Source organism: Grampus griseus (genome assembly GCF_964374135.1).
Source record: "Grampus griseus genome assembly, chromosome: 1".
NCBI classification, from domain to species: Eukaryota; Metazoa; Chordata; class Mammalia; order Artiodactyla; family Delphinidae; genus Grampus; species Grampus griseus.
The window spans coordinates 134,687,635-134,710,605 of NC_139017.1; positions in this window are offsets into that span (position 1 = coordinate 134,687,635).

Sequence of the window (22,971 nt, forward strand, 5' to 3'; positions counted from 1 at the left end):
ATTATCTACGAAAGACCAGACAGTAAATATTTTAGGCTTTTCAGGCCATATCATCTCTGTTGTAACTACTCAATTCTGCCATTGTAGAAAAAGCAGCCACAGACGATAAGTAAACACATATGGCTGCGTTCCAGGAAAGCTTTATGAACTCTGAAATTTGAATTTCATATAATTTTCACATGTCATGAAACACTATTCTTTGGATTTTTTTTCAACCATCTAAAAATGTAAAACCTGGATGGATGAAGTGAGTAGAGGGAGTCGAAAGGTGCAAGCTTCCAGTCATAAGATAAACAAGGCCTGGGGAGGAATGTACAGCAGGGGCGATGAGAGTTGATGAAACTGGACCGCCCATGTGAAGGCTGCTAAGAGAGTAGATCTTAAAAGTTCTCGTCATAAAAAAACCTTTTGTAACTATGCAGGCTGACAGATGTTAACTAGATTTATCATGGTGATCATTTTTCAACATATACAAATATGGAGTCATTCTGTTGTACACGTGAGATAAGATATGTAACTTACGGCTCAACTTTAAAATATTAATTAATTAATTAAATTAAAACAATAAAAATGCAAAAACATCTTTAGCTTGCAGACTGAAGAGATGGCCAGTTGGATTTGGTCTGTGGGTGGTAGTTTGCTGACCCTTGTTCTGATCTAATGTCTACTCAAGGGCCAGCTTAATCTTCTTGAAAGATCCCCCAGAACCTTCAATGACTGTGTATTGCCTACAGTCAAAACTATTCAGTCTGGCCTTGAGAGCACTTTGAGGTTATGTGTCGTGGCCCTGGTAACTTCCCTATCAGAGCTCACACCTCTCATTTTATCATTCCCAAACTGGGTCTTCCCAGGTTTTAATGTCACATTCCTAAAGAGTTATACTCCTTTTAAAAGTTCATGGACTTAACTTATGTATGATAGAAAGAACTGGGGAGACCCAAGGGCTCTAGGATGATGCTGTTAGGACAACAGCCCACCCCCTGTGGGGTCTGAGGGTACCGGGGAAACCCCCTCCTCCCTACTCTAGAAACTTCACTGTACCAAGGTCTTTCCCTTCATTCAGTCTCATCTCATCCTCACAAAGACCCGATGATGAAAATAGATCTTCATTTTTCAGTCAAGGAAGTTCATTTACAGAGAGGTTATGTAACTGGCCCAAGGTCACACAGCTACTACATGGTAGATCCAGAACTTGAACTCGGGCATCAAGGAGCTCGTCCTCTTAACCATTACATTACATTGACTATTTTCTTGCACGACAGCTGGTGACCTTCTGAGAAGTGCTTCTTCCACTGACAAAAATAAATGTTCCGTTATGTGCATGAATGTGTATAGGCATATGTAATACCTTCCCCCGAAGTTAAATTTCCCCTTTCTGTCAAACCCAACGATAGCAGGAGGAACATAAAATACCTTATTTAGCATTGCAAAACCATACTGTTCCCTAATCCACACAGATAGTCTTGAAAGTGAGCCCAGACATGGAAGAAATGCTGCTTTGAATGTATTCCTAATCCACAGTGAAGGACCGATCATATTATAACCTTTCCCATCTTTCTGCATTATCATCATCAGAGGACACATTTTAGGCAGAAAGGGAAAAGCTGCTGAAATGAATTAGTTACCTCATTTTCCAGCAGAGAGAGGTGAGACCACATAAATGTAATGTGCTGTGACACGAAATGGCCAACTTCCTTTAACAAGACTAATGCGAGCTGAATCGGCACGTTGGTGGGGGGGAGTGTGAGGCGTTTGCGTCTCTCTCCTCTGGACCTTGAGACTTCTGAGAAGATCTCCTCGGCAGAGCAAGCGTGGAAGACAAAATGCCCGAGACTGTCTGTCTTTGGCTCCCTGACCCCTGTCAAAGCAGGCAGCCAGATGTGGTAGAGAGCTCCCCACAGATCAGAAATCGTGCCCCCTCACTCTTCACTCGGCTTTGCCCTTCACTTGCTGTGTGATGTTGGCCCAAGTCCTCTCAGCTCTTTGCTTTTTCTTGGCATTGACATGGGCATCACCATCATTACATCCTTGGCCTTCCATACAGAGCAGGAGGCCCCAGAGCATGATGGTTAAGAGCTTGAACTGTGAAGGCAAGCTATTTGGGTTTGAATATTGGATTTATCACTCACTGCTGAATGCCTTGAGGCCAGTTTTTCCACCTCAGCCTTAGACTTCCTCATCTGCAAAATGGGAATAAGAAGAGTAGTACTGCTTCGTGCGGCATTGCCAGAACTGAATGACTTAATCTACCTTAAGTGCTCACCACACTTCTTGGCGCACGCTAAGCACGTGATAAATGATGACTGGAATGATCATAGTCCTCTGTGAGGCTCTAATTACACAATGATAACTAACATATGTATGATTCTTTATAATTTTCTCTCTGACTCAATCGCATTTAATCTTCATGATAACCGCATGCAGTGTTATAGGGACCTCTATTCCCCACTCAGATAAGGAATCTAAGAGTCAGAGCGGTGCAGAAACCTGTCTCAGACCATACAGATTGTTATTGTTTATTATTGACTCAAACAAAGCACTCTTCCCTATGTTATTTTTCTAGAGTTTGTAAACTGTAGTCTTTTGTATGCATGTAAAAAAATGATTACTATCACTGAAATAAGAATCAGGGATCTCCGGGTTTCATCATTTTCTGGTGTCTGTAGGTTTTCTCGTATTTGTTTTTGTATTAAGTTAATACAAAAGATATCTTGTCCTAAGTGGCCAAGACGTACATCTGTTTGAGCCAAGATTACATGAAATGTGTTATAGAGTAATGTGGGAAGAAGAGGGAAGGTATTATGAATCTCCTGACTTGTCAAGGAGGATTATACAGCAAGACAATAGGCTTGCAGACCAGACTATTGTCTTCAGTGAGAAATTCCCACATGCCTTCATTCTCGCCCTTTAACTTACCTAGGGCTGATTCTTGTGGATCCAGTTCTAAGTATCTGAAAAGCACAGGGGTAGCTGCCATTGGTGGGAGGATTTAACTCCGGAGAATTAAAGGAAAGCCTTTCTCTAACCTGGAGGGTTGTTTGGAAAGAAGAGTGAGAGAAACAAGGCAGGCAGAGGGGCTCTGAGATTCTTTTCTCCAAGCCAAAGCCAGAGCTGCCCAAGCCATGGGCAACTATGGGTAATACTGAGGGCAAAGGACTTTTATTCCAGGTCATTCTTAGGACTCTACAAAGAGCACACCTTTGGGGCTGCCCCACAGGACTCTGCAGTGTAGCCTAATGTGTTCAGACAGAGAGATGCAGAAAGGGGAGCCAGAATGCTGAGCCCTGGGCTCGGCAGACAATGAACCCCACATCAGGCTGGGAGGAGAAGGAATGATCGGTGGGCCGGATGCAGGGAATGACAGAGACTTGGGCGTCTGCAGCCAGTGGAAACTGAGGACAGGGCAACCAGGCTTAGGCCAAGCTGAGGGAGAAACCAGACTATGACTCATACCACCCTCAGGGATAGGGGGGCCAGCAGAGCCAAGAGGTCAAGGGTCCTGGCCCCGGAGACCAAAACGGGCAGGGGGTGCTCCACCTGACATTCCTTGCTCCCCTTTGCCTTCTCAAAAGGGCTTCTCAGACAGGCCTCCCCAGTGCATCTGGACGTAACACCGAGAGAAGAACAGAGGAAGGGGGGAACCATGTCCCAAATGGAACATTATTTTTTTCTTCAAATCAGAGACACTGGGTGTCACCTAAAGGAATTTAAATTATTGAGTTGGGATTAATTTAAACAGAATTGGGCACTTACTTTTGCTTAGATTGTCTTTTCCCTGCAAACCATCATAAAAGAGTTTGAGGGGAAGCCCAGATTAGGCTTAGAAGATAATAAATAAATTGCATTTGATCTGTACACATGAGTTCTGGTGTGAGTTACATTTACCACAAGCATATGTATGCATCACGATACCTTATTTTATATAGTGCTTTGTAGTTTTAAGGTACTTTATGTATCAATGACATTGGGTTCTGTGACTTTGGTAGGGCATGAGTTATTTTCCCCGTTATACTGACTAAGAAATTTAGGATTAGAGAAGGCTATGTATCTTCCCAGGATTATAGCTATAAGTCATGAAGAGGGATTAGACTTTATTTTCTTAATCTTACACCAGCATTTCCCTCACTACATCATTTGCTGAAATATATATGTATATTGCATATAGCCAAGCATTATGTTTCATGAGTGGTTATATTTTGAAGAATAAAAGAAAAAGTCATGCAGGCTATGTGTAAGGGAAAAGCCATTCAGAAGGTTTGTTTAGGACTCTGCAATACCAGAATTTTTAAAATGAGGAAAATGTAGGAGAAATTTATAATAATTATACTTTGGTATTTAATGTCCTTCTATGACCTATTCTCTACCTGTGTATCTATTTCTATGCTCCTTTATCTAGAAACCCCCTCTCCTTGAAGATCTCCCCTACATCCAAGGGAATTTCTTTATCTAGCAGTTCCCAAAGCCTGTTTTACAGAACATCAGCTCTCTGGGATGTAAATAGGTGTAACAAGGACAATGATTTCTCATGGTAAAATAAGTTTGGAAAGCACTGGGCTAACAAATTAAATAGTTGTCTTTACCCACAAATTTTTCTGAACTTTGATGTCGTAAATAAGGTTTATGACTCCTAGAGGGAGAGAAAATAGGTTGCATTTCCCACCTTATTTGACCATGGGACCTTTTTTTGTTAGTGGTCTCCTGTATCACTTGTGTTCTCTAAAGCACGTGTTAGCACTGCCACCTTAATCAATAACTCTGATGGATGAGAGAGAGTCAAGCTATGATATGGGTCATTCCATGGACCATTAGGGTGGATTCAGCTGACTGGATGGATGGATGGTTACATCCTGGTGCTACATGCTCCAGCAAACAGTGTGACCTTCCCATGGGGACCATTATTAGGTCAAGTGACTGTGGTCCCCTAAGATCCTGATTTCTGCTTGAGCACTACATGCCATAATTCAGATATCTATAGCCATGGGTCATGCTGGGAGGAAACCAGGTCCAGGTGAGAACTGTGCCATGGAAATTAATTTTATTCATTGAAGGAACACATATGTTTGAACACCTACTAGGAGCCGGGTATTGTGCTGTGTGCTAGGGATACACGGATAAATAAAGCACAATCACTGTTCTCCAAGGACTGAAAATCTGGGAGGAGAGAGAGGTTTGGGAAATGACGCATATAGAGACGAAAATAGTAACCCAGTATGGTGTGATGTACAACCTATATGCTCAGATACAGTGGAGGCACAGGAAAAGGCATGCCCTGGTCTGCCCATAAGGGTCAGGGAAGGTTTGAAGAGGAAGTAGTGCCAAGGCTGCAGCTTGTAGAGTGAGTAGTGTTTTTGTCTGGTGACAATGTAGAGCATTTGAAGAAGAGAGAAAAACATGTACTCCAGTAGAGAGGTCTGAAAAAACATGGCACTGTCAGAAAACAAGTGGTACGACATGGGTAGAATGCAGAAACTGAAGAATACATTGGAGTAGCTGATGCCAGGGAGACAGAGAGAAGCCAGATCATGATGGGCCTGGTGCCCATACTAAGGAGTTTGGACTTTACCCTGTTGGTAATGAGGATCTGTTTGCTACTTCCCTAGACGGTTTCAATCTCCTTCTCTGCTAATGTTGACAAAAAGTTGGATTGTGACAGTAGCAACCAGCAGCTGAAACCCCAGGTTCCTGGGGATGAGAGAAGCTAGGATTAGCCCGTCCAAGCGGACCCATCTTACCTTTGGAATACGGTGACAGGTCTTTTCCAGGCCAGAGATAGTGTTTATGGTTCAAGGGGAAGCTAGCACTATGGAGCCAAGTCAGCGATGGGTATCAGGACCCCAGCCTAGCACCAAAATTTAGGCTGGGCCCCAGTTTCGTCAAGGCATCCAAAACTAATCAGGACACCAAGACACATGCTGAGCCCCCTCAACTAGACAACACTCTGTGGATTCAGAAAGGGACCGCTGATCATGGAACGTATGCAGAGGGCTGGGGGACGCATTCCAGAGGCCACATCCTCTGGGGGCTGAGCCTTCCTGGTAAATGCCTAGTGATTTACAATCATTATCTCACTTAATCCTCACAACCCTAGAAGGTGATTTCACTACCAGTGTTTTATAGAAAAGGAAGCTACGGTTTTGAGCCTTAGTGAAACCTGTGTGAGTATACATAGGGAGTTAGTAGTCAAGCCACAACTTAATCCCTGGTCTTCCCAACTCTGAAGTCCAACACAAATCAGCCACCAGTCTACACTGGCTTCCTGTTATAACTCCCTGCCTCTCTGCAGCCTTGGTCAATGTTGACCAAAGGACTGGTGGGGCTGAGACTCCCTTGAAGTTCTTCAATGCCATCGGCAGCATAGGACTGGAGCAAATCATGGCCACCATGTTTGCTGTCATTGCCACTCAAGGCCCACTTGTCTCTCCTTCAGGGCCTTCTTTTCACCCCCATGTCCACTCCTTGTGAACTGTTGTCAGGTTCAGCATTCTTATGATACCTTTTTTGAGGAACTCAGTACATCATGAAAAATTTATCTCAGTAACCCCCAGCCATTCCTGTGAAGCAGCATTCATTTCTAGTCCCTTATGTCCAGGTTTCCAAGGAAAGGTCATAGAGACAACTTTTCACAAACCTGAGGACTCAAAAATCCCCATCTGGAGAGGATATCTTGTTCATTTCTTTTCTCTGCCTACTTGAAGCTGTGCACCTTTTTCTGTACTCTGGGGCTCTGTCCTAATCACTAAACTTGCTTCATGAGTCCATCAGCAAATCCCTATGAAATACCATTCAGTCCATATGGTGGACCTAAAAGCCCATGGTAGGTACCACCCTTCCCACTTGGCACCTGAGGTTCCTCATCTATCAAGTTTAGCTTTGTCATCTTTAAAATCTTGTTCAACAATGCAATTCATATGCATTTTACAGAAGATGAAATTGAAGACCAGGAGCTTAATGGCTCAGCTAGGAAATTTCAGAACTGGGATTCTAGCCAGTTGGCAACATATTACTTTCTAAGAAATCAATTGTTTAAATATGTTTGTTGAGCACCTATTACGAGTAGACGGCACTGTGCTGGAAGCTAAGAGTACACGAGGAAAAAGAAATCATCCCTGCTGTCTAGACAAATATCAATATATTGGAGGAGACAGATGCATAAAAAATTCCAACAGGGAAAACATGAATGAGGCTTCATGGGAGCGGACACAACAGAGTTGTTACCTCAGCCCAGGTGCCTAAGGAAACTTACAGCAAAGGTGGCACCTCAGCTGAGGAAGGAGAGTTGACCTGTGAGTTAATGAAATTGACTGATGACCATTTGCTCTTAGGCAGCTTCTAGAAAAAGACAACCTACCTTTATTTTCACTGCGTCGGAGTCTAAAAATCTTCAACAAATAGCGTCTTAGGATCTGCCCAATGGAAGAACAGCTGTAAAGAGATGATATAAAAGGACAAATAGAAAAAGACAGTCCTCAAAGATACAGGCATATCTACCTGGAATGCCTGCCTGCCATCTAGCAATAAATAAGACATAAAAATAAACACATGCATCTGACAGGAGCAAGGGGAAATAAAAGGAAAAGTCATTGAAAATAACAGGAACCTGCACAATGGCCAAGCCTTCCACAAAGCCTGGTTAGATTAGAGCAATTTTAAGAGACAAATGCAAATTGATAAGGGAACGCCAAGATGAGAAGAGGGGAAGACGACAGTAGGGACAGAGATAAATAGCCTGTTTTTCAAGTGCATGTCCAATAAGTCTGCAAAGGAGGGGGTGGCAGGGCTGCAGAGACTTGCTCAGTGTAATTTATTGACTAGGAAAAGTAGACATTCCGTTAAAAATTTCTTTGCCTCGGTGACTGTTAACAGCAGAGGTTGGGAGATGAATGCCGGAAGTGAGCGTAAATTCCCTTCTAGAGGAGAGAGAGTAGCACTTGGAAGAAATAAAGGTGAATCCTGACAAGAGGAGGTTGATTAAGAAGCAAGTGTGCTCAGAGATTGGGTCAAGCCTGGAGTGATGGATTGGTGAGTCTGCAACAACTCATCCTAAAGTGGGTGTCTGAGCATCCCCAGACTTTCGGTCAGGGGACGGCGGGTGGGGAGAGGAGGTTGGAGCCCAGGGCTTATGCACACAATGAGCCGCTTCCCTTTGGATGTGCAGGAGGTAGGAAGCGAGTGTTTGTTGATAACACATTGCTGGGCACTGTGGTAGGTGCTTGACATATATTGTCTCATTGATTTCTCATCATACCCTGCAAAGTAGGTGTTATTATAAGAAAACTGAGGGTCAGAGAGGTTAAATAACCTGTCCAAGTTCTCATGGTAAGTAGCAGACCCGGGATTTAAACTCCTGGTCTATCTGATGATAAAATCTATAGGCTCTTTTCACTTCATTCCAATGAAATAATCATATCCTTTTACCTTTTCGTAATGGATGTGTCAAGCCTAGTAGCTCAAATAATCGTAGCTAGTAAAAATAGAACTAGGAATAGCAAGACTAAGGGGGTGGGGTATACATAAATGGATCATAAGACCTAGCTGAAAGGGCTGTTGTGAGAAGCGAGATAAACTATGTCAAATATCATCATAGGGCCAGCGGCATGGTGGGAATTCACAAACTGGGAGGTCTTTCTTTGGTACTAGACACCTTGTATCATACTTCTCGGTATGTTTCTTATATGTTGGAACACCTCTAATAGGCTATAAGCTACCTGAAGGTAGAGATTTGCCTAATTAATCTCTGTATTTCTCACAGGACTTTGCACAAAAAGGACCCAGTCAGGGTTTACTGAATGTGGGCAAGTACATATGAATGTAGATCAAGGCTGTGTAATATAAAAATGCCATATTTCTCTTTACAATTACTCTTGTTGTTTTCATGATTCCTAATAGCTCATCTACCAGGCTATAAATACACACATACACGCGTGTGTGAGTAGGTGTGTCTTGTCGTATACCAGGTGCTTTATATAGATATATAACTAGTGTATTGAGGAACCCAAACTCGGTGACATACAAACCTGATTTTTTTCTCTATTCACTGCTTGCAGCATGCTCATAAAATCTCCTTTTCTCATTCTCTATGTTGGGCAGAATCCATAAGCTTCCAATCCTTTTCTGGTATTAAATGTTCATCCAATGTACAGCTCCAGTCTCACACTGGACTTCATATCTGCCCCTCCCCTGTGCTGGCTAGAATTGTGGCTTAGGGGTCATGGTAGGAAAAAGACACTTGGGGTTGGTTCTGAAATACTTCTCGCTTCCTTTACAGCGCTTATCTCCTCTGAGGCTGGGAGCTGGTTGGGCGAACATGACTTTCTTACTGGCTCATGATAATTCTCCTTCTCTACTGGTTGCGTCTTGCCGATTTCATGGGGACTCACTGTCCCTCTTCACCTTCTGTGAGGCACATATCTAAATGCTGGATATATGCGGGGCTCTCGAGAGGCCCCAGTGCAGTAGACACATAGCACTCTTTGACCTCTGTCACTGCAAACCCTAACCCCAGGCCACATCAAAGCCTCTTGCTTTGGGGACCCGTTGCCTACCAGCGATCAAGTCAGCTCAAGCCTAGCCAATGTCCATGACCTTCGACCCACAGGACATCACTCATCCTTGGCACATCCTTGGCCTTGAGGGCAGCCGGGTGGTGGCCCAGGCAAGTGAAGGACAAGCCTCTGCCCCAAGCTCTCTGCCCTCCCAAGGCCTCCAGTGACTCTTCCTCAGCATCTCCTCTGGGAGTTTGTTTTGCTTTGTTATAAATGAAGGAGGGGAGAAGGTGGTAATGGGTTGGGGGAGGGGGGACAGCACAGTCAGTTTTGCTGCTTTGTAGTAAATCCTAAGGGAGGTGACTGGCCTCATTTGTTGGTGGTGGCTTTTAGATAGGGATTCTTTTGTCTCAGTACTGGGTGCCAGCTGCCAATTCTGAGGCAAAATGAAGAGTCCCAACCCACACGGGATTACACGTACTTTTAGCATACACGTGTGTACCTATGAGGTAACATTCATCATCCTCCTTTCAGTTAGGAAAATCAGGCTCAGAGAAGATAAAGCAAGTTGTCCCAAATTGCACACAGTCAGTGGCAGAATTGGCTTTCAAACTATGTCTGCCTGATGCCAAAGTCCACGCACAGTAGCAAAGAGATGCTCTCCTAAGAGAAGAAAATAGGAAAGGGAAATAGGATGGAGAGACATGGGTGGGGAGATACAGGGAACTGTGGAAGGAGCCAGAGAGACGAGCTCTCTGGGGGCTGCTCCCATCTGGCAAAGAATCCACTAGACCAAGGGGTCCAATAGCAATGAGACAATGGCACTCCCCCCAGCCATAGCCTTTAGAGGTGGGCCTTTAAAAGGGCCCCATATCCTCTGGTGCCATTGTCTGCAAGATTCTCACCAGTGGGGAAAGCTTTTCGCCTCCTGGGTTAATGGGCCTCAAGCCTCAAAGAGCCGAGGCAGAACCCCTGGGTGGCCGTCATTGGCTGAATGGAGAAGGCCCAAGTGACTAGCCCTGGGGACTGATGTGTTTTAAGGACAAATGGCCCACAGCACGAGAGCCTATTCCAGTGGCTGAGTACAGACCCCTTCCCCCTGATGTCGGTTGGGATGGTGAGTCTCCAGCCGGCAACCTCCTGGGAATTTGTTAGAAATGCAGTCTCCTCCCACTCCCAGACCTCAGACAGAATCAGAAACTCCCAGGGTGAGGCCCAGCAATCTGTTTCAACAAGCTCTACAGGAGATTCTTTTTTGTTAGTTTTAAGTCAGGTTTACTGCAGTATAACTTACATACAGAAAGCAATTTGCCGGGCTTCCCTGGTGGCGCAGTGGTTGAGAGTCCGCCTGCCAATGCAGGGGATGTGGGTTCGTGCCCCGGTCCGGGAAGATCCCACATGCTGCGGAGTGGCTGGGCCCGTGAGCCGTGGCCGCTGAGCCTGCGCGCCTGGAGCCTGTGCTCCGCAATGGGAGAGGCCACAACAGTGATAGGCCCGCGTACCGCCAAAAAAGAAAGAAAGCAATTTGCCTTATTAGATGTAAAGTTTGAAGAGTTATAATAAATAGGTACAGTCATGTAACTAGCACCAAAATCAACATATAGAATATTCCTCTCTCCCCAGAAAGTTCCCTCATACTCCTTTGTAGTCAGTAACCACCCCCTCACCTCCAGTCCCTGGCAACCACTGATCCGATTTCTGTCCCTCTCGTTTGCCTTTTGTAGAGTGTGCTGTAAATGACTCATACAGTAGGTAGCTTTTCATGTCTGGCTTTTTAGACTCAGCGCGATGCTTTTAAAATTACCTCTGTTGTTGCATGTTGCAGTAGTTCACTCCTTTTTATTATGAGCTTGCTCCTTTTTGTTGCTGACTGGTGTTCCCTTGTATGAATGTAACTGAAATGTTTTACTCATGCCCGAAATGATGGACACTAGTGTTGTTTCCAGTTTGGGACTTCTATGAATAAAGCTACTGGAAATATTCACGTACAAGTCTATGTGTGAACATATGTTTTCGTTTCCTTTGGGTAAATACCTAGGACGGCTGCATCATCAGGTAAGTACATATTTACCTTTATAAGAAACTGCTAAACTGTTTTACAAAGTGACTGTAACATTTGCTTCCCACCAGTAATATACATTCACGGGACTTCCCTGGCAGTCCAGTGGTTAAGATTCTGCACTCCCAAAGCAGGGGGCATGGGTTTGATCCCTGGTTGGCGAAGTAAGAGCCTGCATTTTACATGGCACAGCCTAAAAAAAATACATATATATATATATATATATATATATATATATATATATACACACACACACATATATGTATATATATACATAAACATACACTATATTCCCATCACTTGGTATTAGTATCTTTTTTTGTTGTTAAACCATTCTAATAGGTGTCTAGTGGCATCTAATTACAGTTTAATTTTTATTTCCCTAATGACAAATGATGCGGAGAATCTTTTCATAGGCTTATTTGCCATCCACATCGCTTCTTTGATAAAGTGTCTATTTAAATCTCTTCCTATTTTTAAAATAGTGTTGTCTTCTCCTTATTGAATTGTAAGAAGTCTTTACATATTCTGGATACAAGTCCTTTAACAGATATGTGTTTTGCAAATATTTTCTCCCACTCTGTGGTTTGTCTTTTATAATCTTAAGAAGTTTTTTGAATAGCTGAAGTTTTAATTTTGATGAAGTTCAATAAACCGATTTTTCTTTTATGGTTTATGCTTTTTTTGTCCTACATAAGCATTTTTTTTTCCGTAACACACGATGACAAAGATTTTCTCCTCTGTTTTCTCCTAGAAGTTTTACAAGTCTAGAGTTTTAGTTTAGGCGTGTGATTCATTTTGAATTAATTTTTGTATATGGTGTGAGGGTTTTTGTTTTTCTTTGCATATGGGCATCTAATTGTTCCAGCACCATTTGCAGAATAGAATATCCCTTCTGCGTTAAATTATCATTGCACCTTGTCAAAGAGTCAGTTGACTACGTGTGTGCAGGCCTATTGTTGGACTCTCTATTCTGTACCATTGATGTATTTGTGTATCCTTGTAGCAGTACCACCCTGGCTTGATTAATGTAGTTTTACAGTAAGTCTTAAAATCAGGTAGTCTAAGTCCTACAATTTTGTTCCTTTTTTTGTTCTCAGAACTATTTTAGCCATTTTAGGTCTTTATATTTCCATATAATTTTTATAATTAGCTGTCAATTACTTTCTAAAAGTGCCTTATAGACTTTTGATTGAAATTGCATTGAATCTATGGATCAATTTGGGGATAATTGTTATGTTAATAATACTGAGTTTTCCAACTCATTAACATAGTTTATATTTCCATTTGTTTAGGTCTTTTCTAAATTATCTCATTAGTTCTTTTTACGGTAGCAGCATACAATTTGCTGCTAAAGTTTTACAGTGTTTTATTAGATTTATCCGTTAGTATTTCACGGGTTTTTTCAAATGCTATTGTGAAGGATTAGGTGTTGAAAAACTTAGTAACGGTATTTTATCCATCACGCTTTCCCCAGAGTCAAGTCATGCCCTGTGGTGGTTAAGGTGGGGGCTTTGCTGTCAGACAAAGCTATGTCTAAACCCAGAATCACCAGTTTGAAGAAGCATCACAATATGGTGTTGAAGAGCCCAGATTCTAGAGGTAGACTGTCTGAGTTTGAAGCCTCATTCTACCTCTTACTAGCTTTATAACCCTGTATTCTCCAGGGTTCAGTTTTATCATCTGTAAAATGGGCATAAAAATAATACCTGCTTCATAGGGTTGTTAAAAGGATTAAACGGTGTCAAACAATGTCAAGCACATAGTCATAACTCAAAATATGTTAGCTTTTATTATATCTTAGTGGGTGATTTTGGGCAAGCTAATTTCAGTAAGTCTCCACCTCCACATTTATAAGTTAGAGATAATAGTAGTATTAATAGGATTGTGTTGAGGATTAAATTAATACATCGAAAGCACGGAGCACAGTGCCTGGCACATAAGCCCTTATAAATAGCTATTATTAATAGTAGCTATTAGTTTTATTAATACTAGCTATTAATAGTGTATGTATTAGTACAGGTGTCTGACATATATTGACATTAAACAAAAGAATATTTAAAAAATAACATACTTTCTGAACAGTGAATCCTAGCCTTGCAGAAAAGCTTGCATGGGAAATTCAAAAGTTGTAGATGTGGCTGCTAGAACATTTAGATGGTGCACAGACTGACACTGAAAACTGGTCATTTCCAGCCATTCATGCTAAATGGTTTTCTTTGGTTTTCTGGAGAACCACGCCTCCCCCTACATTGTTTCTAAACTCATTGCAGATGGTGGTGGTCAAGCTGCGAGCTAAAATCAATCTATTTATCGCAATGACTTCTAGTTACATACACCCAATTACCACTGTCATTAGGAAAGCTGTAGCTGCCGATATTGAATATCAATGTGACATTAGGCGTTCAATGCGTGTAGCTCCAAAGCATGACCTTCTTACACACAAATATTAAAAAGCACCCAAGATAATACCCTTTATCCTTAAGTCTTCTCCTATTCTTAAAAAAAAAAAAAAAAACTTTGCCGACTTGGACAAGAGACAGCTAGGTTGTCCTAGAAGATCTAAGTACTGATTGAGCATTTGGGTTATTGCGCACTGCTGGCATAGATGGTAACATAACCTCTAGGGAAATTAGCCAGTTGAGTCTGTAAGCATGTGTGTCTGCACAGATCTAGGCAACCAGGATAATATGGGAAATCATAAGTGAGTGATATATAACAGGGACGAGTGGGTCAAGATTTAAGGCACAGGTTTGAATGTCTAGCTCTGCAATGAGATTTATAAAGCAGTGTGTCTTTGGCCAAGTCATCTGCCCTCTCTTTTCATGTTTTCATCTATAAAATATGAGGCCAGTGTAATGAGGTTGATTAGAACTTAATGATTCAGATTTTATTCTCTGGTTTTAAGATACATTCTCTGCTCTTAAGCTTCTTGCATTCTAATTGGAAGAAAAGGAGTCTACCTGAAAAGGTAAATAGTTAACCTAAATACTATTTGACTAAGAGTGAGACTAATAACCTCCAAGGTATTAAAAGTCTACATTGTAGGAGATATGAATTAAATTAACATTGAAGAATGTTTTCTTATCTGTAAAGTACGTTTTATTATAATTGCTTTGCAGTGTGTAGAATTAGTGAGTTAATGTTTTTCAAACTCTTAGAATATTGAAAGTATCTTAAAAGTTAGTTGCTTTTTAGAGGAAAACATAGGCAGAACACTCTATGACATAAATCACAGCAAGATCCTTTTTGACCCACCTCCTAGAGAAATGGAAATAAAAACAAAAATAAACAAATGGGACCTAATGAAACTTAAAAGCTTTTGCACAGCAAAGGAAACCATAAACAAGACCAAAAGACAACCCTCAGAATGGGAGAAAATATTTGCAAATGAAGCAACTGACAAAGGATTAATCTCCAAGATTTACAAGCAACTCATGCAGCTCAATAACAAAAACCAAACAACCCAATCCAAAAATGGGCAGAAGACCTAAATAGACATTTCTCCAAAGAAGATATACAGACTACCAACAAACACATGAAAGAATGCTCAACATCATTAATCATTAGAGAAATGCAAATCAAAACTACAATGAGATATCATCTTACACCAGTCAGAATGGCCATCATCAAAAAATCTAGAAACAATAAATGTTGGAGAGGGTCTGGAGCAAAGGGAACCCTCTTGCGCTGTTGGTAAGAATGTAAATTGATACAGCCACTATGGAGGTTCCTTAAAAAACTAAAAATAGAACTACCATATGACCCAGCAATCCCACTACTGGGCATATACTCTGAGAAAACCATAATTCAAAAAGAGCCATGTACCAAAATGTTCATTGCAGCTCTATTTACAAAAGCCAGGACATGGAAGCAACCTAAGTGTCCATCATCGGATGAATGGATAAAGAAGATGTGGCAATATATACAATGGAATATTACTCAGCCATAAAAAGAAACGAAATTGAGATATTTGTAATGAGGTGGATGGACCTAGAGTCTGTCATACAGAGTAAAGTAAGTCAGAAAGAGAAAAACAAATACCGTATGCTAACACATATATATGGAATCTAAGGGAAAAAAAAAAGTCATGAAGAACCTAGGTGTAAGATGAGAATAAAGACCTACTAGAGAATGGACTTGAGGATATGGGGAAGGGGAAGGGGAAGCTGTGACAAAGTGAGAGAGTGGCATGGACATATATACACTACCAAACGTAAAATAGATAGCTAGTGGGAAGCAGCTGCATAGCACAGGGAGATCAGCTCGGTGGTTTGTGACCACCTAGAGGGGTGGGATAGGGAGGGTGGGAGGGAGGGAGACGCAAGAGGGAAGAGATATGGGAACATGTGTATATGTATAACTGATTCACTTTGTTATAAAGCAGAAAATAACACACCATTGTAAAACAATTATACTCCAATAAAGATGTTAAAAAAAATGTTAGTTGCTTTCCTCTCTGGACCTACTGTCTATTTAAACCTCTCAGAATTTGTATTTTGACATAATAAGGAAAACTGTGCCTTTAAGACGTTTGGATCATAAATCTGCCCTAAGAGGGTAAAGATCCAAATCTATTTTACTATCTTCAAGGGACCAAATGATCCATTATTTTTAATATAAAAATGTGTCCAGTTTAATCAGCACCAAATCATCTACTGTACTTTTTCTTTCTTAGTTGTTTTAGCCAGATCCAAAGACCCACCTTTATAACTGTCCCATATTGGGATCTGGGAAAAAACTTTGGAATCATATTGGCCTGTGTTTAAATCTCATCTCTGCTATTTACACAACTGTATGATTTAGGCAAACTGATTATTTTCTGGGAGGCTCAGTTTCTCCCTCTGTAAAATGGGAATGTCCTCACTTCATAGGGTTTTGTGTTTTTTTGTTTTTGTTATGTTTTTTTTTTTTTTTAGGTTTAAAAGAGATCAAGTGAGTGTGAAGCCCTTAGCAGAACAACAGGGATAAAATAAGTGTCTTCAAATACTACCTATTGTTGGGTTTGCTTCACACCCCAGTGAAGTCAGGGTGGGGTTTCTGAGAGTTCTCTCATCGTATCCCATGCCATTGGCTATAATACTGGATTCTTCAAATAGCTTAAATGGAAGTAGCCTAAGTGAAGCACCTTGTTTTAATTCTGACCATAGAGAATGGTTATATCTGTGTGACAGAAAATTAGTCAGCCATAACTGTATCCACTTAGTATCATACTAAGTCAAGTAAATCAGAAAGAGAAAGACACTTATATGTGGAATCTAAAATATGGCACAAATGAACCTATCTACAAAACAGAAACAGACTCACAGACATAGAGAACAGACTTGTGGTTGCCAAGGGGGAGGGGGCTGGGGGAGGGCAGGACTGGGAGTTTGGGGTTAGCAGATGCAAACTGTTATATACAGGATGGATAAACAACAAGGTCTTACTGTATAGCACAGGGAACTATATTTAACATCCTGGGATAAACCATAATGGAAAAGAATATAAAAAAGCCTGTCTCTATGTGTATCACTGGGTCACTTTGCTGTACAGCAGAGATTGCACAGCATTATAAATCAACTATGCTTCAATTTAAAAAAAAATTAAAAAAATAATCCAATAGTATGGAGTTGTGTTTTAAGTCAAATTAAAAAAAAATAATTAGGCAGCAGAAATGTATGTATATATATATATGTATAATGTATGTATATAGCAGAAATGTATGAAACAAAATTTATAAAATATGCATATAACAAAGGATGGAAAAGAGACAATACAGAAAGTTGAAAGTGGGTGGTAGTGGCGATATGGTAATTTTTTTCCTTTTTCTGTTTTTCAAAATATGGGGAAATTTTAATACCTTTCAAAATATGGGTATTTTTTTCCTTTTTTGTACTTCCTAGTTTTCAAATTTTTCAGTTTTTTTAAACAATGAGCATATATTAAACATATTACAAGATAGAAAAAAAATCTATTTGAGTGCATAGTAAAGAAGAAACCTGTATATATCAATCATTAAATAAGTTTTGGGCATAGGAAGATTTCCTAAGACAGTACCTGTCTCTGATAGGACTATGCTGCTTAATAATTAGCTTTAGTTTGATGAATATTTATTAAATTCTCTCATAATCTATTTCAGTTATTTTTCTTCCTTTTCCACTTTTGTCTTCTCCTTGGTTTAACTATATATTTAATTTAAAGGTCTGTGCTGTTTACAGTTAAGAACAGCATATGAGATTAACGTGTTAAAAAATGTATGAGGAATATAACTGGCCTATGATTTACACAATGTGTGTGTATATATATATATATATATATATATACACACACACACACATCTATGTATGTATATACATATATATATACATATGTGTGTATGTATATTTATATATATTTTTTGAAAGATGGAAACTCCAGATGTTTAGAGTCCCTATGATTCCCGTTGGTTCTTATAATAGGATACTTGGTTTTGAGCCATGGTCTCCCACCATGACCTCCAGAGGATTATCTAGCTCTGCCCATTCCTCAAGCTAAAATCCATTTAGTTATGACTTTTTCTTTTATAGCTCAAAACATTATTCTTCTGTCTCAGGGTTAGTCTTTAGTAAGCAGTATGGAGAGATTAGAACGGTCAGGTTAAAAAAAAAAAAAAATATATATATATATATATATATATATATACACAAAATATATATATAATGGTTTTGGTAGTCTCAGATCTCTCTCCTTTTTTGGGTGTGATTCTTTTTTTTTTTATTTTTGACTTTTAAAAATTAAGGTACAGTTGATTTACAATATTATGTAAGTTTCAGGTGTACAAAATAGTGATTCACAAACTTAAAGGTTATACTCCATTTATAATTATTATAAAATATTGTCTATATTCCCTGTGGTATACAATACATCCTTGTAGCTTCTTTGTTTTATACATAGTAGTATAAACATAGATAACATACAGTATTTGTCTTTCTCTGTCAGATTTATTTCACTTAGCATAATACCCTCCAAGTTAGAACTGTTGTCTTGAAGAATGTTCCACTTTTTGGATTTGTCTATTTCCTCATGAAACATTTCGTCAAGAATAGCATGTAGGTAGTGTGTATGTCCTATTGTGTCACATCAGAAGTCCATATTGTCAGGTTGTCTTACCCTTGGAAATGCTAAGTTTGAGCTCTTGGGTAGGTTGTGACCATCAGATCTCTTCACTGTAAAGGTATGTTTTCCCCTTCGTAATTTATGGGCAATCTGTGAGATGATACTTTGAGACCATGTGAATTTCCTGTTCACCCAATGCTTCCAACATCCCCTCATGATTGTTGGCTGCATTGGTCATTATGTTGGATCCATCTCTTTGATCACTTTTTTTTTAATTGAAGTATAGTTGTTGTACAATATTATATAAATTACAGGTGTGTAATATAGTGATTCACAATTTTTAAAGGTTATACTCCATTTATAGTTCTATAAAATATTGGCTATATTCTTCGTGTTGTACAATATATCAGACCTCTCTTCCTGCTGGGGACATGTACCTAGTCTCCATGGATAAACTAGAGAGGGAAGGTGTGATAGGAAAACTGTCTCTGGGTAGAAAGTTTTCAGACTTAACATCTATTTATAACACACTGAACATTTTCCTCTTCTCTGCTCAGTAATGGGGAAGCAGTCACAGTGACTTGGCCTATGTTTGGCTTCTGAACATGATTTTGAGATTCAGGCAGTCAGAGAAAATCTTATCTATTTCTGTTCTCCAAACACATGGCATATAGTATCTACTCAATAAATATTGGTGAAATTCAATTTAAATTTTATCAACAGGCCTTAACATTGTTAAGAATTTTCATAAAAGAGATGGAATTATATTTTGAAAAACCAGAAATTGTATTTTGTCATCACTCCTCTGCTTACAAAAACAAACAATAAAACCTCTATGAAGGCTTTCCATGACACTTAACATAACCCTTAGCTTTGGCACATAGGGCCCATGTGAATTGGTTCCCCTCTCCCTGTCTCTCCAAGTTTACCTTGTACCACTAATCCCCTTTTCCATTTTGCTTCTGTCACATCGACCTTTCCGTTTCTATAATAAATGTGCTCATTCTCACCTCGAGCTTTCGCAGTTACTGAGCCCTCTATATGCAGTGCTTTTTCGCTCTCTTCATAGTCTTGGTTCCTTCTTGTTCAGGTCTTACCTTGATTGTTAGTTCCTCAGAGAGGACTTTCGTGATGGCCGAATATAAAGTTTTTCTCCTCAGTCACTCTCTGATCACATCACTCTTTTATTTCCTTCATAGAATTTTCCAGTATCTGAAATATCTTTTTTATTTATTTGTCCCCATATTTATCCTCATCAGAAGGTAAACTCAATGCAGGCAGGGTCTCTTCTGGTCTTTACTTCTGATTAACCATTCCCTGGAGAATATTTGTGGAAGGAAAGAAGAAGGAAGGAAGGGAGGAAGGAAGGGAAGGGGGAAGAAAGGAAAGGAAGGAGGGAAGAAAGGAAGAAAAGGGGGAAGAAAGGAAGGGAGGGAGGGAGGAAGGAAAGAAGGAAGAAACGAAGTAAAGGAGGGAGGGAGGATGATCTTTTCATTAAAAGATAATAAACTATTTAAAGCTAAAAGAACAAGGTATTGTGAAGTTTGCAATATATGTGTAAGTAAAACGTATGACAACAATATTACAACAGATGCAAGGGGGAAATGGAAGTATACTGTTGTAATATTCTTATATGTGAAATAGTATAATATCATCTGAAATTAGACTGTGATGAGTTAAAGACATATATTGTAAACCCTAGAGCATCCACCAAAATAAATAAGTAACCAAATATGTAACCAAATAAACAATGAAAGTTATAACTAATAAGGTAATAGCAGAGATAAAATAGAATAAGAAAAATATTCAACCAAGAGGGAGAAAAGGAGAAAAAAAAATAGAACAAAGAACATATAAAAACCAACAGCATGACAGTAGACTTAAATCCAACCATGTTGGCAACTACATTAAATGTAACTAGTATAAACATGCACATGAAGAGGCAGAGAATGTCACACTGGATTAAAAATAAGACCTAGCTACATACTGTCTATAAGAAACCCATTTTCAATATAAAAACACAGGTTAAAATTAAAAGTTGGGCTACATAGATCATAACAAAAGTAGAGAAGCTATATTTATATTAGACAAAGTAGTCTCTAGGACATAGTACCACTTGTGGATAAACACTTCGTAATATAAAAGGATCAAGAATATATAACAATCCTAAATGTTTAGCGATCTAATAACAGAGCTTCAAAATATGTGAAGCAAAAACTGAGAGGAATAATTAACAAGACAGCAGTTAAATTTGGAAATTATAGTGCTCCTCTCTCAGTAATTGATAAGATAAATATACACACCAAAAAAATCAGTAAGAATATAGAAGTCTTGATCAACACTAGCAACCAATTTGAAATAATTGACATTTTCTAAAACTCTACACCCCACAACAGCAGAATACACATTTTTTCAGGTGCACCAGGATAAATAATATTCTGAGCCATAAAATCAGTTTCTAATTAGATCTCTTCTAATCATAACAGAATTAGATTAGAAACCAATTTTTTAAATGTCAAATATTCCAAATAACGCATGGGTCAAGAAGAAAGAACAAATGACATTAAAAAATATCTTGAGTTTATTTTTGTATATGGTGTTAGAGAATGTTCTAATTTCATTCTTTCACATGTAGCTGTCCAGTGTTCTGAGCACCACTTCTTGAGGAGATCATCTATTCTCTATTGTATATTCTTGCTTCCTTTGTCATAGATTAATTGACCATAAGTATGTGGTTTTATTTCTGGGCTCTCTGTTATTTCCCATTGATCTGTGTGTCTGTGTTTGTGCCAGTACCATACTCTTTTGATTACTGTAGCTTTTTAACAAAAAGGATATATTGTACAGCACAGGGAAATATAGCCATAATTTTGTAATAACTTTAAATGGAGTATAATCTATAAAAATATTGAATTGCTATGCTGTATACCTGAAAATAGTATAATATTATAAATCAACTATACTTAAAATAAAACTTTAAAAAACATCTAACTAAACTAATCAAGAAAAGAGTGAGAAAGACACAAATTCCAATGTTAATCAGGAAAGATGAGACATCACTGTAGATGCTACAGATATTAAAGGGTTAATGAGGCAATATTATGAATAGCTTTGTGCCAATAAACTCAGAAACTTAGATGCATGGGCAAATTCCTTGCAATACAAAAGTTAACAAAATTTATAGATGAAGAAGTGGAAACTTGAGTAGTCTAATATAGATTACAGAAATTGAATTTATAATAAACTTTACTCCAGATGCAGATAACCTCACTAGCAAATTCTATCTAACATTTAAGGAAGATTATAACACTTCCACACAAAATCTTTTGGAATTTAGAGGAGACCAGCCTTATACTGATAACAAACAGTAAGTAAAAATAATTATACGTTATGGCCAAGTGTTATCTCTGGAACACAATGTTCGTTTACCATTTGAAAGTTAATCAGTGAAATTCATGATATAAACAGAATTAGAATAAAGGAGAAAACCATGTAATCGTCTCTATAGTTAGAAAAGAAGCATTTAGCAAAAGTCAACACTTTCATAATAAAACCTCTCAGCAAACTAGGAAGAGAAGGGAACATACTCAAGCTGATGAAGGGCATCATTGAAAAGCCACATCTAATATCTTACTTAACGGTGAAAGGTTGGACACTTTCCATAAAATCAAGATGACTTTCATGACTTCCATTCAACATTGTACTGGAAGTGCTAGTTAGTTTAAAAGTACTAGTTAGTAAGAAAAATGAATAAATAAAAGACAAGAGACTGGAAAGAAAGAAGTAGAACAGTCCATGTCTACAGATGTAGAAAATCTTAAACAATCTGCAAAAAAGCCACTAGAACTAAGAGGTGAATTTATCAAGCTTGCAGGATAAAAACTTAATATACAAAACTAATTGTACTTCCATATACTGGCAGTAAACAAGGAAATAATTTCTTTAATACCATAAAATAAGTTTAACTACAGAACTGTCAGGCCTATGCAGTGAAAACTACAAAACATTGCTGGGAGAACATTTAAAATACTCAAACAAATGAAGAGACTTACCATGTTGCTGGGTTAGAAAATCAATATTTTTATTATGTTCATTCTTTCCAAAATGACTCATGGATTAAGTGCAATCCCAATTAAAATCACAACAGGCCCTTTCCCCTCAAAATTGATAAGACTTTTCTAAAATTGATATGAAATTGAGAAAGGCTTAAAATAGCCAAAACAGCTTTGGAAAAGCTGAACAAAGTAGGAGGACTTACAATACTTTATTTCAAGACTGTGTGTTCGGTAATCAACACAGAATAGAATTGATGTGAGCATATCATTCAATGAAACAGAACAGAGATTCCATACA